The sequence below is a fragment of the Lolium perenne genome, chromosome 3 (assembly GCF_019359855.2).
Source record: "Lolium perenne isolate Kyuss_39 chromosome 3, Kyuss_2.0, whole genome shotgun sequence".
NCBI lineage: Eukaryota > Viridiplantae > Streptophyta > Magnoliopsida > Poales > Poaceae > Lolium > Lolium perenne.
The window spans coordinates 325,297,697-325,309,380 of NC_067246.2; positions in this window are offsets into that span (position 1 = coordinate 325,297,697).

The window sequence follows — 11,684 nt, forward strand, 5'->3', positions numbered from 1 at the left end:
GACGACAGTAAGAATATCCTTGAGTACTTTAGAAGAACTAAGGATATACATATATATTTTTGTATGACAAACAAATCGCTGTAAGGTGTTACACCGATATTTATTTTGTCACATATCAAAATAGAATTTCAATCTCAAATTAGACTAAGTGTTGTTTTAAAGGTAGCACAATGAACTAGAAGTTGTCTATGTTAGATTTAGAAGAGTTCTAAATATTGTGATGGATTCTACAAAACGAAGGCAGAGTATGTCATTTGTTTTGACAAATGACTGAGGATGTTGAGTCAAGAAGTTCTTTGAGAACTTGGTGTAGTTCCGATAGTATCAGAACTTTGAAGCTATATTGTATATGACAATATTAGTGACTTATTTCAGACCGCGGAATTAAGGTTCCACCATAAGATCAAACATATTTAATGCCAACTCATTTGGAAATGAGTGATGCGTTGAGACGCAAATGAATTACAAAATACATACGTTTCTGAGCGTGTCAGATCCGATGACTAAAAACCTCTCCCGTGAGCAATACATGATAAAACACCAGAAGACCAAGGTGTTATATCTTTACAAATGTAAACTAGATTATTGACTCTAGTGCAAGTGGGAGACTGAAGGAGATATGCCCTAGAGGCAATAATAAAGTGGTTATTATTTATATCTTTATGTTTATGATAAATGTTTATATATCATGCTAGAATTGTATTAACCGGAACATTAGTACATGTGTGATATGTAGACAAACAAGAAGTCCCTAGTATGCCTCTTAAACTAGCTTGTTGATTAATGGATGATTAGTTTCATAATCATGAACATTGGATGTTATTAATAACAAGGTTATGTCATTGTGTGAATGATATAATGGATACACCTAATTAAGCGTAGCATAAGATCTCGTCATTAAGTTATTTGCTATAAGCTTTCGATACATAGTTACCTAGTCCTTATGACCATGAGATCATGTAAATCACTTATACCGGAAAGGTACTTTGATTACACCAAACACCACTGCGTAAATGGGTGGCTATAAAGGTGGGATTAAGTATCCGGAAAGTATGAGTTGAGGCATATGGATCAACAGTGGGATTTGTCCATCCCGATGACGGATAGATATACTCTGGGCCCTCTCGGTGGAATGTCGTCTAATGTCTTGCAAGCATATGAAAGAGTTCATAAGAGACCACATACCACGGTACGAGTAAAGAGTACTTGTCAGGAGACGAGGTTGAACAAGGTATAGAGTGATACCGAAGATCAAACCTCGGACAAGTAAAATATCGTGAGACAAAGGGAATTGGTAATTTATGTGAATGGTTCATTCGATCACTAAAGTCATCGTTGAATATGTGGGAGCCATTATGGATCTCCAGATCCCGCTATTGGTTATTGGTCGGAGTGAGTACTCAACCATGTCCGCATAGTTCTCGAACCGTAGGGTGACACACTTAAAGTTGGATGTTGAAATGGTAGCACTTGAATTATGGAATGGAGTTCGAATATTTGTTCGGAGTCCCGGATGAGATCCCGGACATCACGAGGAGTTCCGGAATGGTCCGGAGAATAAGATTCATATATAGGATGTCATTTTATGTGAATAAAATGTCGCGGAAGGTTCTATGGAAGGTTCTAGAAGGTTCTAGAAAAGTCCGGAAGAAACCACCAAGGAAGGTGGAGTCCATTGTGGACTCCACCTCCATGGCCGGCCAGCCCTAGTGGGGGTGGAGTCCCAAGTGGACTCCACCATAGGGGGCCGGCCACCCCCCACATGGGAGGTGGGAATCCCACCTTTGGGTGGGAGTCCTAGTTGGGCTAGGTTTGCCCCCTCCTATGGAAGGTTTTGGTTTCGGGTCTTATTCGAAGACTTGGACACCAACACTTGGGATCCACCTATATAATGAGGGGCCAAGGGAGGGGGCCGGCCACCCTAAGACCATAAGCTGGCCGCCCCCCTTGAGTGGCCGGCCACCCCCTCCCAAACCCTAGCTTTGCTCCTCCACTCCATATTGCCCGCATAGCTTAGCGAAGCTCCGCCGGACTTCTACACCGCCACCGACACCACGCCGTCGTGCTGTCGGATTCAAGAGGAGCTACTACTTCCGCTGCCCGCTGGAACGGGGAGGTGGACGTCGTCTTCATCAACAACCGAACGTGTGACCGAGTACGGAGGTGCTGCCCGTTCGTGGCGCCGGAACCGATCGTGATCAAGATCTTCTACGCGCTTTTGCAAGCGGCAAGTGATCGTCTACCGCAGCAACAAGAGCCTCCTCTTGTAGGCTTTGGAATCTCTTCAAGGGTGAGACTCGATACCCCCTCGTTGCTACCGTCTTCTAGATTGCATCTTGGCTTGGATTGCGTGTTCGCGGTAGGAAAATTTTTGTTTTCTATGCAACGTTATCCTACAACTTCAAGCTCCAAAGGATTGAGCTAGATTGTGTAATCCATATGGTTACGACTGCCAAAGGCAAGTGCATGCACATGAACTTGCAATGTAACACAAGTGAGTCCTTGTGGAGACATCAAAGAAGATATCGAAGCTATTAAGTTTCTTCTCTTTCTTGAACAAACCAGTCAGTGGCTTAGCGTGCATAGAGGAAATTTCGAGACAATGGAGGTGGCAACCTTCCATCTCATGAATACTTCGCACATGCATGACTGACTTGCGATGATTCTCGAGGAAAACAAAGGGAACTCGACTCAGATCCACGGCGACATCTTTCAGCAAATGCACGTGAACCAGAGAAGGTCACTTCCAACATCCAGAACACATACTTCGTGATGACACAAAGATGGTTCTCAAAAGTTTCCAATATTAGTGCCACTTGTTCAATGTGAACCTCTTTAGACATGGAGGAAATAAGAATTTCATTGATGGGCTTAATGACAAACTTATCAAGATACTCCAATGAGGGACTCATATTCTATATAGAGTCGGCAGAAATATTGGTCAGACCAAAGGACATGAAAGTATACTCAGACGAGACACCATGAGTATAAACATCATCAGGATAGTCCTTGGAACTGAGTTTGATTTGACGATAGCCCAAACTCAAATCAAATGTGGGGAAGATAGCATTTCCATAAAGGAGATACTTTCTGACTTCAACACAGACAACACTAGACATCGCTTTATGATGGAACAAAGTTGGATAGAGCTTTTGTCCTTCAACTCTCCAAGTTTGTTGATTAAGCTCAATCAACTAGTCCAGGGTGTCCAGTACAGTTTCTTGGAGAAAGAAGCAGTTCATGGAACTAACTTACTCATGAACTTGATAACACGGTCATGTGACAACATGGTGATACTTCTAGAAAGACAACTAGGATATCACGAACCACCGATATCACTGAGTTCAGAAGGGGAGCTTGCTTTACAAAGCATACGATGTGGTCTTGGGAGCTTTGGTATTAACCTAACTCTTGGACCGAAGATGTGCGCCTGAACGAATGAACTTGGAATCATAGTCAAACTTCGCTTAGTGATTGGTTAACCAATCGTGCTAGGGATGACACAATTGTCCTTGGATTTCAAAGCAATTAGGATTGCTAAGAATCTCAGATGGCCACATCAATAAGTACACCCCAACATTCCCAAGCACGCACAACTCGGAGGAAGGGCGAGTAAAGATATGTAAGAGAATCACTTCATCAATAAGGCCATGAGACTCAGCACGACCTCATGATATAAAAGAGGGTGATACTCTAAGGTAGAACAGAACAGAAGCTAACGAGGCTTCTTAATCTGCGGATTACAACACTTTGACCAAGTACTAGAAGTAGACAAGGTACTGGAGTTTGTTTCTCCTGACATGCTGAAGTGGAATGTCTTGATGAACCACAAGAGTAATATACACTGGAGACACCAATGCACATTTACACTTGGCTGCTAACTAGCAGACAAAGGTCGGAAAGCGACTAAAAAGGAGGAACACAATCAGGAACAGAATTCCTGAGAGGTAGATGCACAAATTAACGCTTTTGTGAAACTCATGCTGAAAAAGAAGGTGTGGCAGAGTTACAGATATAGATGAGAGACTCACAAAGAGCACTCTTATCGTGATCCATTTGGTTCAATGAGAGAACCTCTGCGATAGCTAGTGGAAGGGAAAGATCTTTATTGCCGCAATTCAACACGACAATAACCACAAGCTTGAAGGCTAGAACGATTTGAATTTAGCCATCCCGGTGTAATGTATGAACATTAACACTAGTGTTTAATGGCATGGATCTTGGGTTAAAGGCCAGCTTCATGTACTAAGATTCCGAAAATAGAATTCAGCACATTCGGGGACCTTAGGTTCAAGTTCAAGGGTTTAAAAACCGAGAAAAGAGTAACTACTAAATGAGTGACACAAAAGACACTACGAGGTAGTAGTCACGATGTACCATCTAAAAGCAATGCATAGCTTCTGAAGTACCAAGCAATTAGAAAGGAGGCATTCAAGGCGAAAGGAAACCTCGAAACAGGGAACAGAATGATGTGGAACCCACAAAATAGAAAGATCATGATGGAAGGAGATCTCTCTATTAAAAACAAAAAAAGGGTAATCATAGAACACACACGCCTTTACAGAACTCTATACTAGGTCAACTGGTTTAGAAACAATCCGCCCTTGAGGCACCTAAGTTTGAAATACTAGAAGAGATAGAAAAACTTTCAAATCAACACAAGGTAAGGCACCTTAGAATTAGAGCGATACCAGATAAGGAGTAAAATAAGCCTAATCATATTTTCGCAAATACTTTTAGCTTTCAAATAATTTTCACAAACACTAGACTCAACATCGACCAATAGAAAGGGTTTCCTACAGGCAGTCCTGCTCTGATACCAAAACCTGTGGCACCCCGGGATCAGGGTTAGACAAATACCAGATCTTCGTCTGACATAAGCCTAACCTAGAGCTCGAGAGACTACAGTGAGAGAATCGGTAACACAACAGTGACTCTATGACTCAAAAAGTAATACAAGCTCATAACTGAGCGAAGAACCAAAGCATTACAAGCAGAGGTCACTGACCTGACATACATCAATCAACGGAAGCAAGGTTATGCTATTAGACATAGAAAGATAGCAAAAAGCCTAAGAGGCCAGGAGCATAACGGCGACGTCCCAGCCCATAGATTCCAGGCTGCCACCTGGGAACCCCAAGCTACTCGTCGATGTCGACTTAGAAACCACCATCTGTTGGAGCGACTTCGTCTGAAACAAAAGCATGCAAAGCTGAGTACAGGGACTCAGCAAGACTTAGTACAACCTTTTAGCAAAGCGGGTATGCGGGCTTTCTGTGGAGCTTCTTTTGCATAAAGCCAATTTTCCTTTGTAAGACAAGAGAGAGAAGAAACTCAACTACTCAGAACCTTTGAAAGGGGATAAGAGAGCGACATCTCTATCTCTACTGATCATCATATTGTATCCACCAAATCTTCATCATCTCGAACCACTATCCTCGGATCACCCCCTCAACACCCGGAGAAGGTATCCGTAAACACACATTGGTTGCCAAGTTTTACGATCAGGTTCAAGTTGTCTATGATCACAGAATCCATTCCCAAGTCGTCCGTAACCGTGGACACGGCTTTTCGAAAAGATTTTACCCTGCAGGGGTGCACAACTTTACCCACACGTGCCAACCGACTCTTAATGCCAGAATCATTAGCTCTCTTCCTTGGAAAGCCGGCAGAGGGTGGTTGACCACGACCTTTACCTTGCTGTCGCCAAGACCATGAGTCACGCGCTAAGGATTATTCCGCCGTAACGGGTCAAGTCCCGAAGTCAGTCCTTAACGATGTGAGCCGAGGTGGGTTTCCCCAGAGGCCGCAACCCCCAGCCACCACGACCACGCTTACCTGCCTGTTATGTACCTTTACCCCCAAAGCAGAATGCAATGCATATGTCCAGATAACGCGCAAACTATGTGACTCATGGAATCTACTAGGCAAGTTAGTGAGTCGAGAGGGTACCATAATAGGGCCTCGTGTGGTTGTACGCTCAGTCTTGGTTCAAGAGGCGAGAACTCGGTTCCTAGGGTCGGCAGAAACGAAACAACCCACCACATCCCAATGTGGCCTCTCGTCTGAGCCTTTAATCATGTTTAACATCATCTCTATACTTACCACGTCAACCTGTCATGCTAGATTCATTTCATTGTATGGCTCCAGTCCGAAGACCGGAGTAGTAGCGTAACAAACTAAGCATGGCTAAGCATAAAGAGACAAAGGCTCTAGCGATGCACACATGCCCAACCTAGTTATGCTAGGAGCAGTGGATCAGGTATCTGAGGCTACAAGGGTGGAACATGCAATAGATAGGATAACTCTACCAATCGATAAAAGACAGTTGAATCGTATGCAATATGTAGGAACCAGAGTAAAAGCATTTCAAAAACATATATGAACCAGGCTAGGGCTTGCCTTTGTCCCTGACAAACCGAAGTGGATCTTCGATAGTCTGGTACTTGACTTGTTTGTCGGTGGACAATATTGATCATCGGTGTTGTTGATCTTCATCGTCTCATACTCGTGCTCTATCGATCGCGAAGAAGCAAATACTAGAAAGAGAGAAATAACAATCAACACATGGCATAATGCAATGCGCATACAAGTATGAATGATATGTCATATTAATGGAATTGAGTAAACCCTAGGTACATCATCAGATTAATGGGGTTCCGGCACCGGACACCGCCATATGAGAGGGGTGTATTAGGGTTTTCTACTAAGCTCCACATTTAATGGGTTCAAACATGTATGAAACATGTATAAACGAATAGGAAATGTTTTTCTGATCAATTTGATATATAATTTTGTATTTTTCTGAATTTAAATGAATTATTAAACAATTACTGAAATAAACAGAAAATAGAAAAAGCTTTATTGCGTCATGCTGACGTCATGCTGACGTCAGCACGACCTTGAGCTCGCAGATGCCACAGCAATCGGCCGACTCGGGCCGCAATCGGGCGCGTGCGCGGGGGCAAACGACTCAGCGCGTCGCGGGGAGTCCGTTGGTGGCGGCGCCGCCCGCGTTTGGCCGCCGGAGCACGGCCACCGGCGAGAAGCGGCGGAGGCCGGGGCAGGTGCTCGATGCGGCGGGGGCTACGGAGGGGGAGAGGGCGAGGCGAGGGCACCAGGAGGTGCGGTTTCTCACCCCGGTGACGATGGAGGTGACGGCGAGGCTGGAGGTGGCCGGACGGCGACGAATCGACGCCAGCGAGCGCTGCCGTCTGCGGAGAAGATGAGCGCGGCCACGGCGATTCCGGGCCTCCCGACCTGGGCGTGTAGGCGGAGGAGGACGAGGGAGTCCGGGCGGAACTCGTGACGGCGTCGGCTGGGCGCGGGGAGGCTCAGAACGGCGGCGAGGAGGAGCTCTGCGGCGGCTAGGGTTTGGGCCGCGCCCTTGCAGAGAAGAGGAGAGGGGAACAACGCGAGGGAGAAGAGGATAGGGGAGAAGGAGGGCGTCGGCGGCCTTATCCCCTCGTCCAGGGGCGGCGGCGAGGATCTCGACGGCGAGGCCGTCGATCGAGCGGCCGGAGGAGAGCCAGGCAGCTCTCTGTCCGCCTGTCGAAGAAGACACGCCATTTTGCCCAAAACCCCCTGCAGTTTTGGTGTTTGCCTGGAGAAATAAAACAGGGGAAAACTACTCTATTTTGGTGTTTTGAAATCTTTTAAAGATTCAAAATGTCTCTGAAAAAATTAGGGAAAATATTTGGTGTCCTTCCCAATAATATTTGAGGATCGACATATTTAGGTTTTCGAAGTTTGAACTATTTCAAATAGAGGAAGAGATGCATATATTAGGGTTTCCACTTTAAATTAAGGTGCAATTTTTCTTAATGCAATTTACATGATGCTCATGAATGCACAAACAACTCCTAATTAGGGTTTAGCAAAACAGGGATGTTACATTGCTCCAGTATCAAATAATACTTTGCCAGGATGAGTAAGAATGCTTAGCGTACCTAAGACTGTTTGATCTGACTCTTCCGCTTGTTCCAAAGATGTGCAATTCAGCTTTCCATAAGGCTTTCCCCTCTTGTTGTTGTAGTTGTAGTTACGGTTGTTGTTGTTGTTGCGGTTGTTGTTGTTGTTGTTTCCACCTCGTCCTCCAGAGCTCTGTCCGCTCCAAGACGCCTTGTTTGGACACTCCGGCTTGATGTGTCCTTCCTTCCCACAACCATAACAAATGATCCTGGGTTTCTGACAATCCTTCTGCAAATGACCCTTTAGGCCACAATTGTTGCAGATGATTTGGCTGATTGGATTCTGACTCTGACCTCCCCGGTTGTATTGGCTACCAGTAGTAGGTCGGTATCGGGGTTTGAAACTCCGATCAGGTGTTGGTTTACTAATTGGGTACTTCCTTGGCTCTATATGAGCCCTCTTCCTCCTGTCCTCTTGGACTTGCCGTTAATCATCCTCGAAAGTGATTGCCGAGTCAATCAGTTCCTGGAATTCGGCAGTCCGTGCCAACCTCAGTTGCATCTTCATGTATGGATTCATGCCTTTCATGAACCGCTTCTTCCTCTTCTCCTCTGTATCTACATCCTCAGGTGCATACCTGGATAACCTGTTGAAATCCCGAACATACTGCATAATAGGTGCAGTATTCTGTCGTAGTTCGTCAAACTCCCTCTTCTTTAGCTCCACCACGCTGTCCGGAACATGAGCATCCCGGAACTTCTTCTTGAACTCCTCCCAGGTGAACACCTTATCTGGAGGGTGTACTGCTACAAGGTTCTCCCACCATGATGCTGCTGGTCCTGACAACAGATAAGTAGTGTATCTAATCTTCTCCTCGTCGTTGCAACCAACGGTCTTCAGCTTCCGTTCCGTATCCATAAGCCAATCTTCAGCATCCATTGGTTCTGGAGCTGATGTAAACGGTAGTGGTCTTGCATTTTGGAAGTCTGATAGAGTTACTCCCTTGCCTTCATTACCTCTATCATTGATGACGTGAGTAAAGAAATCTTGCATGTTCTTGCTCTGGCTTTCCTGGTAACGCCTCCTATCTTCCTCCATTGACCTCATATACTGTTGGAAGTCTGGGTGCATCATTGGGTGTGGTGGTGGTGGTGCATTCTCTGCTCTAGCTACTGCATCTGCCTCCTCTTTTTCTCTTGCTTCCCGCTCTCTGCGAGCCTCTTCGGTTTCTACTAACGCCATTTCCCCCTAGTCCTGTAACAAAGAGCGATTACTCATAATTACACCATGCAAATGCTTTCTGAGCTCAACTCAATGCCCAGAACTAGTCACACAATGAAATCAAGAAGCAAATACAAAACAAACATTTATTATGCATATACTTTGTATAATACATAACACACTCACAAACTTATATTACATGTGGTATATATAAACCACTTATTTGGCTCAAAGCCCAAGCCAACGGGAATTTAAAATACGCTCTATTACAATACCACCTAGATTACTTTATTCTTCCTTGGAGCTCTACTCCTCATCATCATAACTCGCCTCCGCGTACATCCCTAGGGTCCATCCGGTACAGCGGTTTGTCTTCCGAACACCGTCCGGAATGAAGGTCCTTCCCGTAGGTATGTAGTCTGAATCGGACGAAGTGCCGAGACATAGATCTGTCATGCCAAAGTAACTGGATAGAGACTCATATGTATCCCCAGTGGGATACAGCTCTTCTTCTTCTGCCATCCATGGAGGATTCCTATTCACTTGACCCCTCATCTTCTTCTTCTTCTTTTTCTTGGTTCCAGAACTCTCACCTACGACGTACTGGGATGTTTTGGGTAATCCCATCTCCAAATCTAAAGAAATGGAGTTGGTGTCTTTCTCTTCCTGCCCAAAGCTTTGGTTAACATCCTGGTTAACCGCGCCTCCTTCATCCTCTGATTCACAAGTGATGGGTTCTCCTTCATCTCCAAATGGTTCCCCGAAACGCCAACCAGTCGAATTCTCGATTGGTGACTCCGAGCAGTTTAGGTTCCTGGAATCATCTCCCCCATATCCAGACTCATATGATGCTGACACATGTGGATAATGTGGGACAAAGTTGGGTGTGAGTGGATCTTTATGGGACAACTGGTCACTCAAATCTACATAGCTGTCTAGGCTAAAGAAAGGTGTAGTATGTTGTGGTTGTGCCCTCAAATCACGCATCCGAGTTTGAACTTTGTCAGGGTCCGTGAGCTCAGCTAGCATGTGGTCAATCTCACCTCTCATCTTCATGTGTAAAAGGTACATCGTGGTCAATAAAGACTTACAGCTATCCATGTGCTGTGCTGCAGCTTCAGGACTTCTGTGTGCTAACACCAAATGATTCAGAGTGGGATCCTCATCTTCCTCGGCATGAGGTATATGAGAAAACTCTGAACATAGCGATTCTCTCGACTTGGGCTGCCTTATCTCAAGGATTGCCTTGAATAGGCCCATGTGGTAGGCTGTGGTGATGGTTTTGGCTTCTCCGTATGGCATTACACGACTCATCAGCAGTTTTGTCGGTAGTTGGACCGATACTCTGCACTTGGCTAGGATTTCCCCATCATAGTAGGTATACTTGATAACAGGTATCCGTGGGTCACAATGAAGTTCCTTCAGCATCCCACACAGGAGAGCTGTGATTGGTCCATCATAATCACCGAGCCATCCCTCAACCTTCCTCAAAGTCCTCTTAGGAAAAGTGTTCGCCATTATGGCTGTATACAAAAGAAGAATATTAGTAGTGATAATGCATCATAATAGCTATAATAAAGAATTATCGCACTAAAATATATGGTTTTGCTATTCTCAAGTGAATAATCACCATATTTCTAGAGAATCCTTTACTATTTCTACTAGACTCCTACAGGTTTCTTCCCTATACTAGGTTTTTCCAACCTAAGGTCGCAACATTTGCTCTGATACCAGCTGCGGTGACCCAGCATACCACTGCATGTTGTAGTATACAAGTCGTTGATATGATCTTTGTGAAGAGACTTCTTCACAATTTGCCATATCCCTCAGAGTGGTACAACAGAAACATTGCAGGTCATAACACTCCATACTTTATTACAAACATTGTCTTAACAAGTTGGTATTCTCACAGGTCCTATGAGAACACCCTAAGATACTACTTAAGTACGATTACAACTCATAACAAATATAAAGAGAGCTCAACAACTTATTTAGGTAAGTTCTACGTTGCTCGGCTCTATGATGCTAGGGTATGTCACTACTCCTCCACCTCCGTGTCATCTGGCCCGTAGACTATCCCATAGTCTACGCCTTCCACTCCGCCGGTAAGATCAGGTTCTTCGTAGACCAGCTCGTAACTTCCTTCTGGTGCTCCATCGTTGATGGCCTCCACTTCCGGATCACAGTCTAGCAAGGGTGTCGAAAGAAAGTGAGTACAGGGGTACTCAGCAAGTTCTAAAAGAATAAAAAGGTGTTTGATGCACTAGCTACGACCATTGATCAGGAAATCGCCGGTCAATGCATGTTTTGCAATCATTTCTTCAAAAGGTTGCTTTTATTATGAAAACTATGCCCGTCAGTCTTCACAGGTTGATTAGAACTTCGTGGAGTTCCTTTCTGCCGCTGTCATAGCTTCCTTCCGAACAAGGAGTGACATCCACAATTTGATACACTCTGCAGAGGTGCGTTACTTTTCCCACAAGAGATCTCACCCTTTTTGCCATCCGCAGGGACTTGCCCCCGTTCACACTTCCTTTGGTGTGAGGCCAGGT